The 14,718-nt window shown below is 35.5% G+C and overlaps 1 long non-coding RNA gene across 4 annotated transcripts; it reads right to left on the reverse strand.

The window, feature by feature from the left end:
• Window positions 1-4,692: 4,692 nt before the first annotated feature.
• Window positions 4,693-7,338, reverse strand: LOC125659365 (uncharacterized). 4 transcript variants are annotated; one of them, XR_008798475.1, is made up of 4 exons: window positions 6,856-7,338; window positions 6,046-6,542; window positions 5,638-5,719; window positions 4,693-5,329 (listed from the first exon to the last, which is right to left on the reverse strand). It is a non-coding gene; the product is annotated as an uncharacterized LOC125659365 (long non-coding RNA). The 4 variants fall into 4 exon arrangements; XR_008798472.1 differs by having other exon boundaries at window positions 6,046-7,338; XR_008798473.1 differs by having other exon boundaries at window positions 4,693-5,365; window positions 6,046-7,338.
• Between the last annotated feature and the right edge of the window lie 7,380 nt (window positions 7,339-14,718).

A 14,718-nucleotide genomic window follows, 5' to 3' on the forward strand; every position in this document is an offset into this window, starting at 1 on the left:
CCTCTGAAGCTCGTAGAGTACTTAAGTTTTCAGAAGTGGTATCTGAATTTTTACTTGCCATGGTGATTTAACAAGAATAGATATGGGTTACCCCATATCCAAGAAATTCGACTTTTAATTTACTCGTAGCAAATACTGTGACCAGTCTTGCTTCACTAGCAAACAGTGCACACACCTGTCCTTGACCTTTTAACCTTGAAAAAAATGTACAATTACATGAACAATACTAAAGAAGGATAATTTAAAATCTTGTCTTTATATTAGCTGAAAAATACATATATAAAGTAATGCAAAAATCAAGAAGGTGAAAATCACTTTGTAGATATTTACTATGTATCCCCCTCCCCATCTAATTTTATTTCCTAGAAAATAAATTGTCCAATTAGGTTATTTCTTTTTTAATTGAAAAAATGCCCACCCCAGAATCAAATGTGTGTCCCCTTTCTTGATAAAAAAAATAATAGTTGAAATATCTCACTTCCAAACCTTTAATCCACCCCTCCTATTTTTTAACATTTTCTGTTATGGTTATATTTGTATTTTCTTATCCTTATAAATTCATAAATTTTGTACATGAAGATCACAACCTATGCACTTATTTACGGAAGCATATTAGGGCCGCAGCAGTATCTTTTTTTTAGTTTGTTATAACAAATTCATAATTTGTTATAACAAATTCATAATTTGTTATAACAGATTAGTAATTTGTTATAACAGATTAGTAATTTGTTATAACAGATTAGTAATTTGTTATAACAAATTATTAATTTGCCTTATTCCTAGGGGCAAGGAAGTCCATTCACGTACCCCTCTTGCTACAAAAGATGATTTATAGATGTTTAATCTGCATTTAGGAATGCCATAATTTTGCGATTGCCTGGTAACATAATTTGAATCATGTGAACGAATATTTGGTAAAATTTCTTTCAGATACTCGGGTACCATATTGTGATAATTTTGTACATAGTTATTCTTAATTCTGTCAATCTTCTAACAATAAGTGGTTTCCATCCAGTTTCGAAACACAGAGATTCCCGTGATGCCAATGATGTCAGTCCAGTAACCAATCTTGCTGCTGCTAACTAGTTTTTCAAAATTTTCAGAATCTTGATTTGAACACCCACCTCCTATAATTCAGAGGCATATTCCAGCGGAGGTCTAATGAAAGTAGTATATAAAATAGCTAAAGTTTTCGAACTGACTTTGAATTGTAATTTTTTAAGTAGTCCAACTTTTTTTTATAATCATTGGTTAATAGCGAATCAATGTAAGCTGACCATGTGAGATCATGTGAAAAAGTGATACATAGGTGTTTGTGTGTAGAGACAAATTCTCAATTGCAAATTTGAAAATGTAGACAAGGGAAATATGTGTTTTTCTTCGTACAAAAGAAGACATCTTTTGCTTTAGAAGGATTAAAATTTAACAACCATTGTTTAGACCATCGTTCAAGCCGAAGTAAAGCATTATTCAGCACGCATTGGATATCATAGATATTGGTAGAACAATTCTGTAAAAGAATTATCATCAGAGTAAAGCCTATATAAACTTGACATGTTTTCAACAACATCATTGACATATATCAAACATAAAAGAGGACCTAATACGGACCCTTGAGGGACTCCAACATGTAAATATTTGAAATCAGACATTACATTTCTATGCAATACCCTTTGAGTTTTGAAATTTAAATAGCTTTGAAACCATTGTAATAAGTTACCACTCACTCCATAAGTTTGTAGCCTAAATAGAAGTCCCTTGTAAATGCCATGCACGATCAATTGATTGATTGATTGATTTAATATTGTTTAACGTCCCTCTCGAGAATCTTTCACTCATATGGAGACGTCACCACTGCCGGTGAAGGGCAGCAAAAATTAGGCCTATGCTCGGCGCTTATGGCCTTTGATCAGGGAGGGGTCTTTATCGTGCCACACCTGCTGTGAACCTCGGTTTTTGCAGTCTCACCCGAAGGACCGCCCCATTTAGTCGCTTCTTACGACAAGCAAGGGGTGCTGAAGACCTATTCTAACCCGGATCCCCACGGGACTCCATACACGATCAAAGGCCTTTGACAAATCACAAAACACCATATACAGCAACATTTGCTCTCATCTATGGATTTTGCTATATGATCATATGTTTCAATAAGCTGATAGACAGTTGAATGACCAGGTAAAAACCCAGCTTGGTATTTGTAAAAAGGGATCAAATTTTTGAAAATAATTGTATACATATTTGGTATTTGTAAAAAAGGATCAAATTTTTGAAAATAATTGTATACATATTTAAAAATAATAAAAAAAATTTCAGAAAATAAAAATTAAAAAATAAAATCCTCCCACCCGCCCCATAATTTTTGGTGACCCTGGATGATAATCTACTAATTAAGTTGAATTGGCCTAAAGTAAAGGGATTTATTTTGAGATCACTGTAGTTCCGTTTGTTTACACTAACATGTTCCTGTGTGCACAGGATTTTCAAACCGTAATGTGGCTGACGAAAAGCTAAACAAATACTACACGAAAAAGAGCACAAATGCACAGCATGTAATAAGTAAAAATAGGTCAAGGGATGAAAAGAACTGTTATACTGTTTGACTTCTCAAAAGTAAATATAAAAACTCATGTAGCAACTGAGTTAAGTAATGCCATATGTAAAAGGGTTGTTGTGTAATATGAATGCACCTATGAAAATATTGTACTGTTCATCATTCCAAGTAAGAAAATGGTTTATTGATTAAAGAACGAATCATATAAATGTCAGTAATGCTAAACTGCGGCAGTTATTTACCTTGGTTAACGAAACATAAAAAATGTTGGCCTTATATTTAAATATAACACGCCAGTCTATTATTGGAAACCGCTGTTTTCCTTTTAGATTTCTGAGTCGGCCGTTTCGTCAGTAAATGCGCTACATCTCTTTCGCCATGATTTGGTGCATGATATAAATATCTAACAAAACATACCTAAAACACTCAGATATAAACGTTCTAATTTAAAAATAAATAAATTTATGAATATTGAAATAAATAACGCTAATATTTTTAGCTCACCTGAGCTGAAAGCTTAAGTGAGGTTTTCTGATTACCCGTTGTCCGTCCGTCTGTGTATAAAATTTCACATTTTCCGACTTCTTCTCCAGAACCACTGGACCATTTTCAACCAAACTTGGTAAAAAGCATCCATGGGCAAGGGAAATCAAATTTGTTCAATTGAAGGGTCACACTTTTCTCCAAGGAGAGATAATAATGAAATAGCAAAAATACGCTGAAAAGTTTTTAAAATCTTCTCCTGAACCACTTGGCTAATTTCAATCAAATTTGGTACAAAGCATCCTTGGGTAAAGGGGATTCAGGTCTCTGCAAAGGAAGGGCCACACCTTTCTCCAAGAGGAGATGATAGCAAAATAATGAAAATACATCAACAAGTTTTAAAAATCTCTTGAACCACAGGGTCAATTTCAACCATACTTTGTACAAAGCATCCTTAGGCGCGAGGAATCAAGTCTGTTTAAGTGAATGACCACTCCCCTTTCCAAGGGGAGATAACAGTGAAATAGTAAAAATACATTGACAGCATTTAAAAATCTTCTCCAGAACCACTGTGCCAATTTCAACCAAACTTGTCACAAAGAATGTTTTGGTGAAGGGAATTCAACTTTGTTCAAATAAAGCGCCATACAACCTTCAAAGGAGAGATAATCACAAAAATGCAAAAAATAGGGTGACCCATTTAAATTTTTTTCTCAAGAACCACTGGACCAGAACAGTTGCAATTTACACAAAAGCTTTCGGACAAAGTGCAAATTCACGTTTGTTAAAACCATGACCTCCGGGGCTAGGTTGGGGCCACAATAGGGGATGGAAATTTTACATTAAAATATATAGGGAAAATCTTCTCAAGAACCATTGGGCCAAAGAATTTTACATTTACAAGAAAACTTCCGGACATAATGCAGATTCTAGTTTGTATTTTACATGCAAATATATAAGAAAAATCTTTAAAATATGGGCCAAGGTATCTGAGCGATGTGACCCATGGGCATCTTGTTTAAATCTTTAAAAAAAAAACCAATGTTAGCTAGAACAGAGATATTAGGAAGAAACACATTTTAAAAATAAATTGAAACGAGAGAAATCAATAGAAATAATTATTACTAAAATAATCATTGTTGCTAATTGTATGCATTGTACATGAAGATTTGGAAAATTCGTGTTTCTGAATTTTGACCATTTCCTTCCGCAACATATTAAGGTTGCCAAAACATTAACGTTTTAAAAAACTATTAAAAACCTACCTTTAAAAAATTGGTTTTCCTGATTTTTAAGCTTCTTGTACTGTAAAAGTTTTTTTACAATGACTGTTTTAATGCAAATGTTTAAATTCTCTTAATACTTTTGCATAGTGCTTGACATAAAGAATTTAAAAAAACCACTTTAGCTATTGATTTTTATTTTGCAGATATAAGGTGTCATTTGTGTTTCATTGCTGCATTCCTCATCGCTATTCTTGTAAAGTGCCTTAGACCAATTTGTTTTATGTACGGTGCTATATAAATTTTATCATTATATTTCTCCGATATCTTTTTTCTCTAATTTTTTGAACATTGAATGACCAAGTGGAGAAAATAATAACGAAGATAGGTCTCACTACATAAATAATTCTTTTATATTGTATGTATACTTACTCCTCCTAGGCACCTGATCCCACCTGTGGTGTGTCCAGGGGTCTGTGTTTACCCACCTATCTATTGTGTATTGCTTATGGGATTGATGAGATTGATCACTGTTCGTTATCTTCACCTTTCATGTAGTTCACCATGTAGAATGACACTAGAATTTGTCAAATCATAAATAACATTCATATAAAAGTATATACAGTATTTATTTACGAGTAAAACGCATGTATGTAAAAGCAATAACCAGATATATACAACTGTCTACAAACACAACTCTCTATAACAACTCTCTAGAAACAAAACTGTCAATATACAACTGTTCAGTACCGTGGGGATCCGGGTTAGAATTTGTCGTAAGAGGCGACTAAATGGGGCAGTCCTTCGGATGAGACCGCAAAACCTGAGGTCCTCTGTCACAGTCCGTAAGCGCCGAGCAAAGGCAGCGCTTCGCTGGCAATTGTGACGTCTCCATAGTAGTGAAATATTCTCGAGAGGGACATTAAACAATATACAATAAATCAATACAACTGTAGAATACATCATCCTCTTTTCCAACACTATGTACTCCAGACATATATCCATAGTTCATTGTCTTCCACCAATCATTCTCCAGTGTCCATATCGTCACCCAATGGACACGTACGTCTCTCTGAAAGAAAACCTCTATCACTGGTAGCCTCTAGGGCTACCAATGATGGGGTAAAAAAAGGCCACAATTAATGCTTATCTTGATTTCATTTATTCAACAAATGTTTTAACTTTTTAAAAGTATATGACATTGATCAGTCTTCGTTATCTTCACCTTTTCATAATGACCCTCTTGTTGAAGTATAAAGTAAACCTCGAGTTGGTCCACATCGCTCACCCGAGTCGCACGTTTTTGTATTTGGGTATAGGACTAATGCGATAGACGTCACTTTGTTATCTTCACCTTCATGTAATATTTCATTCCATTACCTTTTTCCATGTGATGGAACCATTTCCAAAGTATCATCTTCAAGTGTGTCCATATCGTCACCCAATGGACACGTACGTCTCTCTGAAAAAAAAATATATCACTGGTAGCCTCTAGGGCTACCAGTGATGGAGTAAAAAAAAGGCCACAATTAATGCTTATCTTGATTTCATTTATTCAACAAATGTTTGAAGTTTTTGAAAGTATATGAGATTGATCAGTTTTCGTTATCTTCACCTTTTCATAATGACCCTCTCGTTGAAGTATGAAATAAACCTTGAGTTGGTCAACATCGCTCACCTGGACCACATCGCTCACCTGAGTCGCACGTTTTTGTATTTGGGTATAGAACTAATGCGGTAGACGACACTTTGTTATCTTCACCTTCATGTAATATTTCATTCCATTACCTTTTTCCATGTGATGGAACCATTTCCAAAGTATCATTTTCAAGTGTGCCCATATCGTCAACCAATGGATACGTACATGTACGTCTCTCTGCAAAAAAATACTCTACCACTGGTAGCCTTTAGGGCTACCAGTGATGGAGTAAAAAAAGGCCACAATTAATGCTTATCTTGATTTCATTTATTCAACAAATGTTTGAAGTTTTTGAAAGTATATGACATTGATCAGTCTTCGTTATCTTCACCTTTTCATAATGACCCTCTTGTTGAAGTATAAAATAAACCTTGAGTTGGTCCACATCGCTAACCTGGACCACATCGCTCACCTGAGTCGCACGTTTTTGTAGTTGGGTATAGGACTAATGCGATAGACGACACTTTGTTATCTTCACCTTCATGTAATATTTCATTCCATTACCTTTTTCCATGTGATGGAACCATTTCCAAAGTATCATCTTCAAGTGTGTCCATATCGTCACCCAATGGATACGTACGTCTCTCTGAAAAAAAAACCAAACTCTATCATTGGTAGCCTGTAGGGCTACCAGTGATGGAGTAAAAAAAGGCCACAATTAATGCTTATCTTGATTTCATTTATTCAACAAATGTTTGAAGTTTTTGAAAGTATATGACATTGATCAGTCTTCGTTATCTTCACCTTTTCATAATGACCGTCTTGTTGAAGTATGAAGTAAACCTCGAGTTGGTCCACATCGCTCACCTGAGTCGCACGCTTTTGTATTTGGGTATAGGACTAATGCGATAGACGACACTTTGTTATCTTCACCTTCATATAATATTTCATTCCATTACCTTTCTCCATGTGATGGAACCATTTCCAAAGTATCATCTTCAAGTGTGTCCATATCGTCACCCAATGGACACGTACGTCTCTCTGAAAAAAAATACTCTATCACTGGTAGCCTCTAGGGCTACCAGTGATGGAGTGAAAAAAAGGCCACAATTAATGCTTATCTTGATTTCATTTATTCAACAAATGTTTGAAGTTTTTGAAAGTATATGACATTGATCAGTCTTTGTTATCTTCACCTTTTCATAATGACCCTCTTGTTGAAGTATGAAATAAACCTTGAGTTGGTCCACATCGCTCACCTGGACCACATCGCTCACCTGAGTCGCACGTTTTTGTATTTGGGTATAAGACTAATGCGATAGACGACTCTTTGTTATCTTCACCTTCATGTAATATTTCATTCCATTACCTTTTTCCATGTGATGGAACCATTTCCAAAGTATCATCTTCAAGTGTGTCCATATGGTCACCCAATGGACACGTACGTCTATCTGAACAAAAAATACCCTTATCACCGGTAGCCTCTAGGGCAACCAGTGATGGAGTAAAAAAAGGCCACAATTAATGCTTATCTTGATTTCATTTATTCAACAAATGTTTGAAGTTTTTGAAAGTATATGACATTGATCAGTCTTCGTTATCTTCACCTTTTCATAATGACCCTCTTGTTGAAGCATGAAGTAAACCTCGAGTTGGTCCACATCGCTCACCCGAGTCGCACGTTTTTGTATTTGGGTATAGGACTAATGCGATAGACGACACTTTGTTATCTTCACCTTCATGTAATATTTCATTCCATTACCTTTTTCCATGTGATGGAACCATTTCCAAAGTATCATCTTCAAGTGTGTCCATATCGTCACCCAATGGACACGTACGTCTCTCTGGAAAAAAAACCAAACTCATTCACTGGTAGCCTCTAGGGCTACCATTGATGTGATGCCACCTTTTTCCAACGATCATTCTCCAGGTATGTCGATATTTTCACCCGATGGACACATCTCTCTGGGGGAAAAAACAACTCAATCACTGGTAGCCTTTAGGGCTTTAGCCAAGACTGACGTCACACAGGGGATTTCGGATATGCATATAGAGGTCACGTATTTTATCACCTCAGTGATACAGCAATAGCTTTGATACAGATGGAAGCAACTGCAGCAATTTTATCACATACATATTCTGATTTATTGTGAAGTGGTCTTATGATTATGTCGCACGTCCTTGAACCATCTCCATGTAAAAATATATGTGTAAAGAAATTAAGTCATCATTTTTCCATGACATTACATACAACTTTTGGTCATAAGCTGTCACAGTGAAGATCTAATTTTGAGTTTAAAATACATCATCATTTACCTCTCAATCAATAAATCTGAAAACATGTACATATTCTATGGCCTTCTGAATCTCAGAGAGGCCGAAAAACGCACACCCAAGGAGGCTGTAAATCCTGTGACGGGGTATGCTGGCGTAATCTCTAGAAGGCTGTAAATCCTGTTACAGGGTATGCTGGCGTAATCTCTAGAAGGCTGTAAATCCTGTGACGGGGTATGCTGGCGTAATCTCTAGAAGGCTGTAAATCCTGTGACGGGGTATGCTGGCGTAATCTCTAGAAGGCTGTAAATCCTGTGACGGGGTATGCTGGCGTAATCTCTAGAAGGCTGTAAATCCTGTGACGGGGTATGCTGGCGTAATCTCTAGAAGGCTGTAAATCCTGTGACGGGGATGTTCTTGTGAGCTCTAGGAAATGTTTCATGGTGGTGTCTATGGAAGTATGCCAGGGAGAGGTACAAAGTTTCCATCTACAACTACAAAATTACTATACACATATAAATACACCATACCCCCTTCCTATGTTAGAGAGAGACAACAGAATTACTGCCTTCCCATGTTAGGGAGAGACATCAGAATTACTGCCTTCCCATGTTAGGGAGAGACAACAGAATTACTGCCTTCCCATGTCAGGGAGAGACAACAGAATTACGGCTTTCCCATGTCAGGGAGAGACAACAGAATTACTGCATTCCCATGTCAGGGAGATGCAACAGAATTATTGCCTTCCCATGTCAGGGAGAGACAACAGAATTGCTGCATTCCCATGTCAGGGAGAGACAACAGAATTGCTATATACACATAAATACATCATACTACCTTCTTTGTAGAACTTTGCTTGAGGTTGTATCAACCATCATCAGGCTGCAACATACTTTCTTTGCATCGTATGAATCAAAGATCCAAGCAGTGATAGGAGGTAGACAACCCAAGCGTTGTATGTGTAAAATGTTTCCCAAACTTGACTAAATTCAGTAACCTGCAACATAAAAGGTGACGATGACGAACAGTGATCAATCTTCAACTCCTACAAGCAATACAAAATAGTTGGGCAAACACGAACCCCTGGACACACCAGGTGTGATCAGGTGCCTAGGAGGAGTAAGCATCCCCTTTCGACCGGTCACATCCGCCGTGAGCCCTATATCCTGATCAGGTAAACAGAGTTATCCGTAGTCAAAATCAGTGTGCCAAGAACGGCTTAACAATCGGTATGAAACACGTCAGACAGAATTTGACCCAATGATAGGTTGTATTGGGTACATCAAAGAAAATTAAAAATTAAAAACTCAGCTCTTATTCAACATTTGTAGAAGAAGAAAATTACTTTTAATTTCCTGTATATTCCAATATAAAACTTCTATCTCCTACTGTGGACCAATCCTACACACAGGCGCTATATTTAAAAAAAAAATGGGAATATGTCCATAGGACATGTGACGTTTGTAATTCAATATTAAATATAACATGAAGATATCGGTACCTTCTCTTGGTCCAATATTCTGCCCTATTCGCAATGACAAAGGTTGAATTTTTTCCATTTTACGAGGGGGGGGGGGGGTGTTAGAAATACTGAACCACTTTTAGAAATCCTTTTTTAGAAAATTATGCAGATTACGGTAATTCCACTCTTCTAGAGTTATAGGTTAAATCTTATATTTGATTGTTGATTCTTCAAATAACACATCTTAGTAACAAATAAAACTGATAAAATAAGTATGTTGCAGTCTTAATGATTTTTTTTATCAATTGGCACAATATACCTGTAATCAATCGCAAGTTTCTTTAAACAACATTATCAAAATTTAAAAAAAAATGGTTGTAAGGATTTAATAATATTGATAACAATTTCATGAAACTTTCTTTTAGAAAATATACAAAGTGTTGGTGAAAAATAAAGGAAATATTTCACATAATGGACTTGACAAATGATTTAATGAAAACAGAGTTATTGCCCTTGGATTCAATATTTTGAAACAATTTACTAGAGAATGTTCATGTTTCTGCAGCAAGAATAATCACTGGAATGGGAGTAAATTCTTCCAGGTAAGCACTATATGATGAATTGGGCTGGGATAGCTTATCAACCAGAAGAAAAGTTCATAAACTTATTTTATTTTACAAAATAGTATATGGAATTGCCCCTCAATATCTTCAAGAACTTTTGATGCCTTTCATTCCTCCACAAAATTTATATCAATTGAGAAACTATGATAATCTTAAATTTATTCTTCCTCAGGTTAGGACCTCGTCATATATGAATAGCTTTGTACGTTCAACAATTAAACTATGGGATGACCTACCTGCCCATATTAGAAACCTTCCTACCAAATAAATTGTTTAATCATGGTAAACGCAATGCAAACATCTGGCATTGCCATTTAAGAAATAATGCTAGTAATCTAAATTTTGACTTACATAGTCAATTTCTACGAAATGATGTTCCTTGTGGTTTGTGTAGTCACCCTGCTGAAAATGCTTATCATTTTTTCTTTGAATGTGTTCAGAACGCAGTACAAAGAATTGCTCTTTTAGAGTAAATAAATGCAATGCAACTACAAGTCCCATATCACTAAAGTTAGTACTGAGTTGTGATGAGATTCTTGGGTTCAAAGATAACATAAAAGATTTTTGAATATGTTCAGAAATATATTATAGAAAGCAAAAGATTTTTAAAATGCATTTAATACATGTGTGTTTGGTATGTATGTCTATTCTTATCGTGTTTGAGTCGGTACTCTCAATCTGTTTTTTCTTCTGTTGTACTTATTCGTTTTTCTTCCACTATTTTTATTTGATTTCATTTTTTCTCTTTTGTATGTCATTTAGATCCCATTACCCCCCCCCCCCCCCACACACACACACACATTTCTATTTTGTTAGCCTATTATTCATATCAAGAAATCATAATACTTATATAATCATTATATTTGGAATGACTTATTATCCTTTTACTTCATATCTATATTGTAATTTCTTGTGTGTATAATTATGTGGACTTTACCTTGTACGTTAAAGGAGAAGGCTTATATAGCCATTGCCTGCTGCCTAATCCTTATTATCTTATTCATAATAAAATACTGCTCAAATTAAATATATACCGTGGTATATGTATGACAAGTATGACAATTACCTTCATGCATTTTTACATTAAAGGTTTTGGGGCGATGTTCCATGCATTTCCTCTACATTCTTCACCCTCGTAAAGTATTCACATTTATGCTCCGACTTTTGCCGTGCACATCCACAACATGATACATAAAACGACTGACATGTTTAAAAGATGCGCCTTAATCATTATCTGTATTATTAAAAACAGGTAAAAGTAGGTAGAAGTAGCTACTTTAAGTAGATTTAAATACCTAGGTAGCTATTAATAGCTACGTAGGTAGAAATGGTTTTGGACTGGACCTGACCGAGCCAAACGCAAAGTGTGATTGACATGATGGAACGACGGAAGACGGACATGACAAACACTACAGTACGGCCTACTCGGATCCCGTATCCCCCCGCGGAATAGGACTACACCGGTATATTTCAGGTATCCCACCAGAAAAGGTCACTTGAGCTCTCAGCTCAGATGAGGTAAAAACTACAAATGAAATCAGTTAAATAATGCATACCCTAAATGTCGTCTCCATCTTGAATTCGTTAGATCTGTTCTCGGAATACAAGTAGTGCAGAGGCGGAAGATCGTTCTAATGCTGTGGATATTCTCAATACAAATTCTTCAATTACTGTGAAGATTCTTTGATGATGAATACAAAATGAAATGCACTCCAATTCTCAGTCAAAGTCGCTCGCCCAACTTCAAAACAGTGAAAGAAAGATCGTCGCGGGTTTACAAATCACGTGATCACTGAGTAGTTTTTACCAACATTTAGAGACGGATCCATGATTTTTCTTCCGCCCAGAAAGGGCCCATCTAAATCTTCCAATGGAGAGAGAGAGAGAGAGAGAGAGAGAGAGAGAGAGAGAGAGAGAGACTTTGCCATGAACAACCAGTAGAATTTGTCCCTGTACTTTTTCAAACAAGCACTTGGACAGAGACGTAGATAAACTTCGAGAAAATGGTTCTATCGAAGCTACGCATTGTTACATATAGGCCTACGGCATATGCTTTCTGTTCTGCTCTCAAATTCAATACCCTCGCGCACCAATTGACCTTCACTTGTAACAACATATAGGCAGAACTTGTGCTAGCAGTTTCTACCAACTGTAGTTTTAAAAAAGAAATTTAAAGATAAAAGATAATTGAACTTTCAATTATAAATAATAAAATATGATATTTCCCAACTTTCAATTGAATTATAATGCTTTCATTTTTTTTTTAAGGAACACGTACGTGACAACAACAGCACGCCGCGCTCCCACTTCGGAGTTCCTAAGTAAAACGTGTAGATTAAAAAAAATAATGATTAATAAAATTGCTTGAATAAAATCATTTAAAAGTATTGTAATTTTTACTATAAATTTGATCATTTTTATTTTATTTTCAAAATACACCCGTGAACCTAGTTGTCAATATCACTTTTAAATCGTGTCATAATTTAGGCCTATCTAACTTCTCCAAAAATAAATTTAATGTTTATTTTAAAAAAGCAACAACGCTAATTACAATAGTTTAAAGAAATGGCATTACCAAATAGTGTTTGACAGCGATCCCATGTAAACATTATTTACTCGCAAATGCAGATTTCATACTCGCTTTCCTCGAGCGCTACATTTGGGTCGCTATTTGTTTGCACTGGTGGCTAAAAGATATATAGACTCGGAAAATTTGTCAACATCGAAATAAATGTTATCTATAGCAAATGAATTAGGCCCCTAAAACCCGAGTTTTTCAAAATATCTAACACTACTTTTACAACAAGTTGATCGACGTAGGTCGCATATGACGTCACTGTACCACGTGACTACCTATCTAATTAACTAGGCTTTTTGAAATCGGGGCCGTATTGTGGCTAATTATCGCAATACTTCAGCGAACGTGTTTCATGTATGCCAATAAACTGAACTGAACCTGTGATGTTTTACAAAACAGACTATAGGTTACTTGTAATTATTTTCCTTTGTTCTTCGACACCTTTACCTGTGCATCATTCCCGTCTACATGTAGCTAAAACCAGTCACCCGTACAGATTTCAGAATTTTAGCTTAGTGGGAAGACACCATATCATGTACAGTGAATAAAACTTGATTAGTAGGAAGTCACTTGGACGTTCACATAAATTATTTATAGCCATATAGAAAATTAGATAGTGCAAGGTTTTCTTGGGACTTGAATTTTTTTCATTACGACAGAGAATTCCGAATACGCGAGTTCCATATCAAAAAGTTCTACTGAAAACGTAAATTATTGCTCTTTAATTTGAAATACATACATCGTGAATGATTTACATGTAATTGAATTAATAGGCTCTGTCATCGAAAATAACAACATTTAAAAAAAATAGAGACATACTATGCATTGTTATAAGAATGCCTACAATTATAATTCAATTACTGATATCTTTAGTTATTGTTTTAATCTGATTATATCATATTGCATTATTTAATATAAATCATTAATTGAATACGGAATTGCTAAAGCATTCCATCCAGCAGGAGGAAAGTAGAGATGAAGAATAGCAAGCTATCATCAAGAAGCCCTTCCCCCGACTATACCGTGGGGATCCGTGGGCGATCGACTGGAGGAAGAGGGGATGGACCCATCCACCACCTTCTGGAGGACCCAACCATCCCCGGATCTTCAGGAGTAACCCATGAACTTATTTGAAAGCTTGACAGTTAGCTAAAATTCACAGTAATAACGGCTTATATTTGGTAAGGTTAAGAAGGAAATGGGCGAATTTATTGATCAAAACCTAGTTTTAGTTTAGGCTCAGCAATTGAAAATAGTTTTCATTAAGTTCGAAACTGGTTTAATGATTTAATTAATGGCTTGATACTAGATGGAAAGTTTCGGTTTATTTTAAAAACCATGAGAAATAGTTAACATACCAGGGGCGTAGCTAGGACTATTTCAATGTGTAGGCTCGAAAGATGAAGGTTTGACCAAGGTGCGAAGCGCTGAGGGGCGTGGGGTGCGGGAGGGATTCCCAATAATTTTTTGAAATATCGAGACTCATGAGCATTAAAATAAGTCAGATAGACTCAAGTTTGTACCTAACCTCATTACCATAAACAGAAAATAGACTCAAATATGTACCTAAACTCAAGACAATAAACTGAAAACACACTCAAGTTTGTACCTAACCTCAAGACAATAAACTGAAAATAGACTCAAGCCTACAACCTAACCTCAAGTCAATAACCTGAAAATAGACTAAAGTCTGTAGCTAACCTCAAGACATTAAACTGAAAATAGACTCAAGTCTGTACCTAAACTCAAGACCATAAACTGAAAATAGAAAGTCTGTACCTAACCTCAAGTCAAATTTCGGAATCTAAATTTTGAAATATTTTCATAAATAGGAAACATTTTCAATATATGTTTGCATTTTTTATATAAACCAGTATTTTTTAAA

Source organism: Ostrea edulis, chromosome 9 (assembly GCF_947568905.1).
Source record: "Ostrea edulis chromosome 9, xbOstEdul1.1, whole genome shotgun sequence".
Taxonomy (NCBI): Eukaryota; Metazoa; Mollusca; class Bivalvia; order Ostreida; family Ostreidae; genus Ostrea; species Ostrea edulis.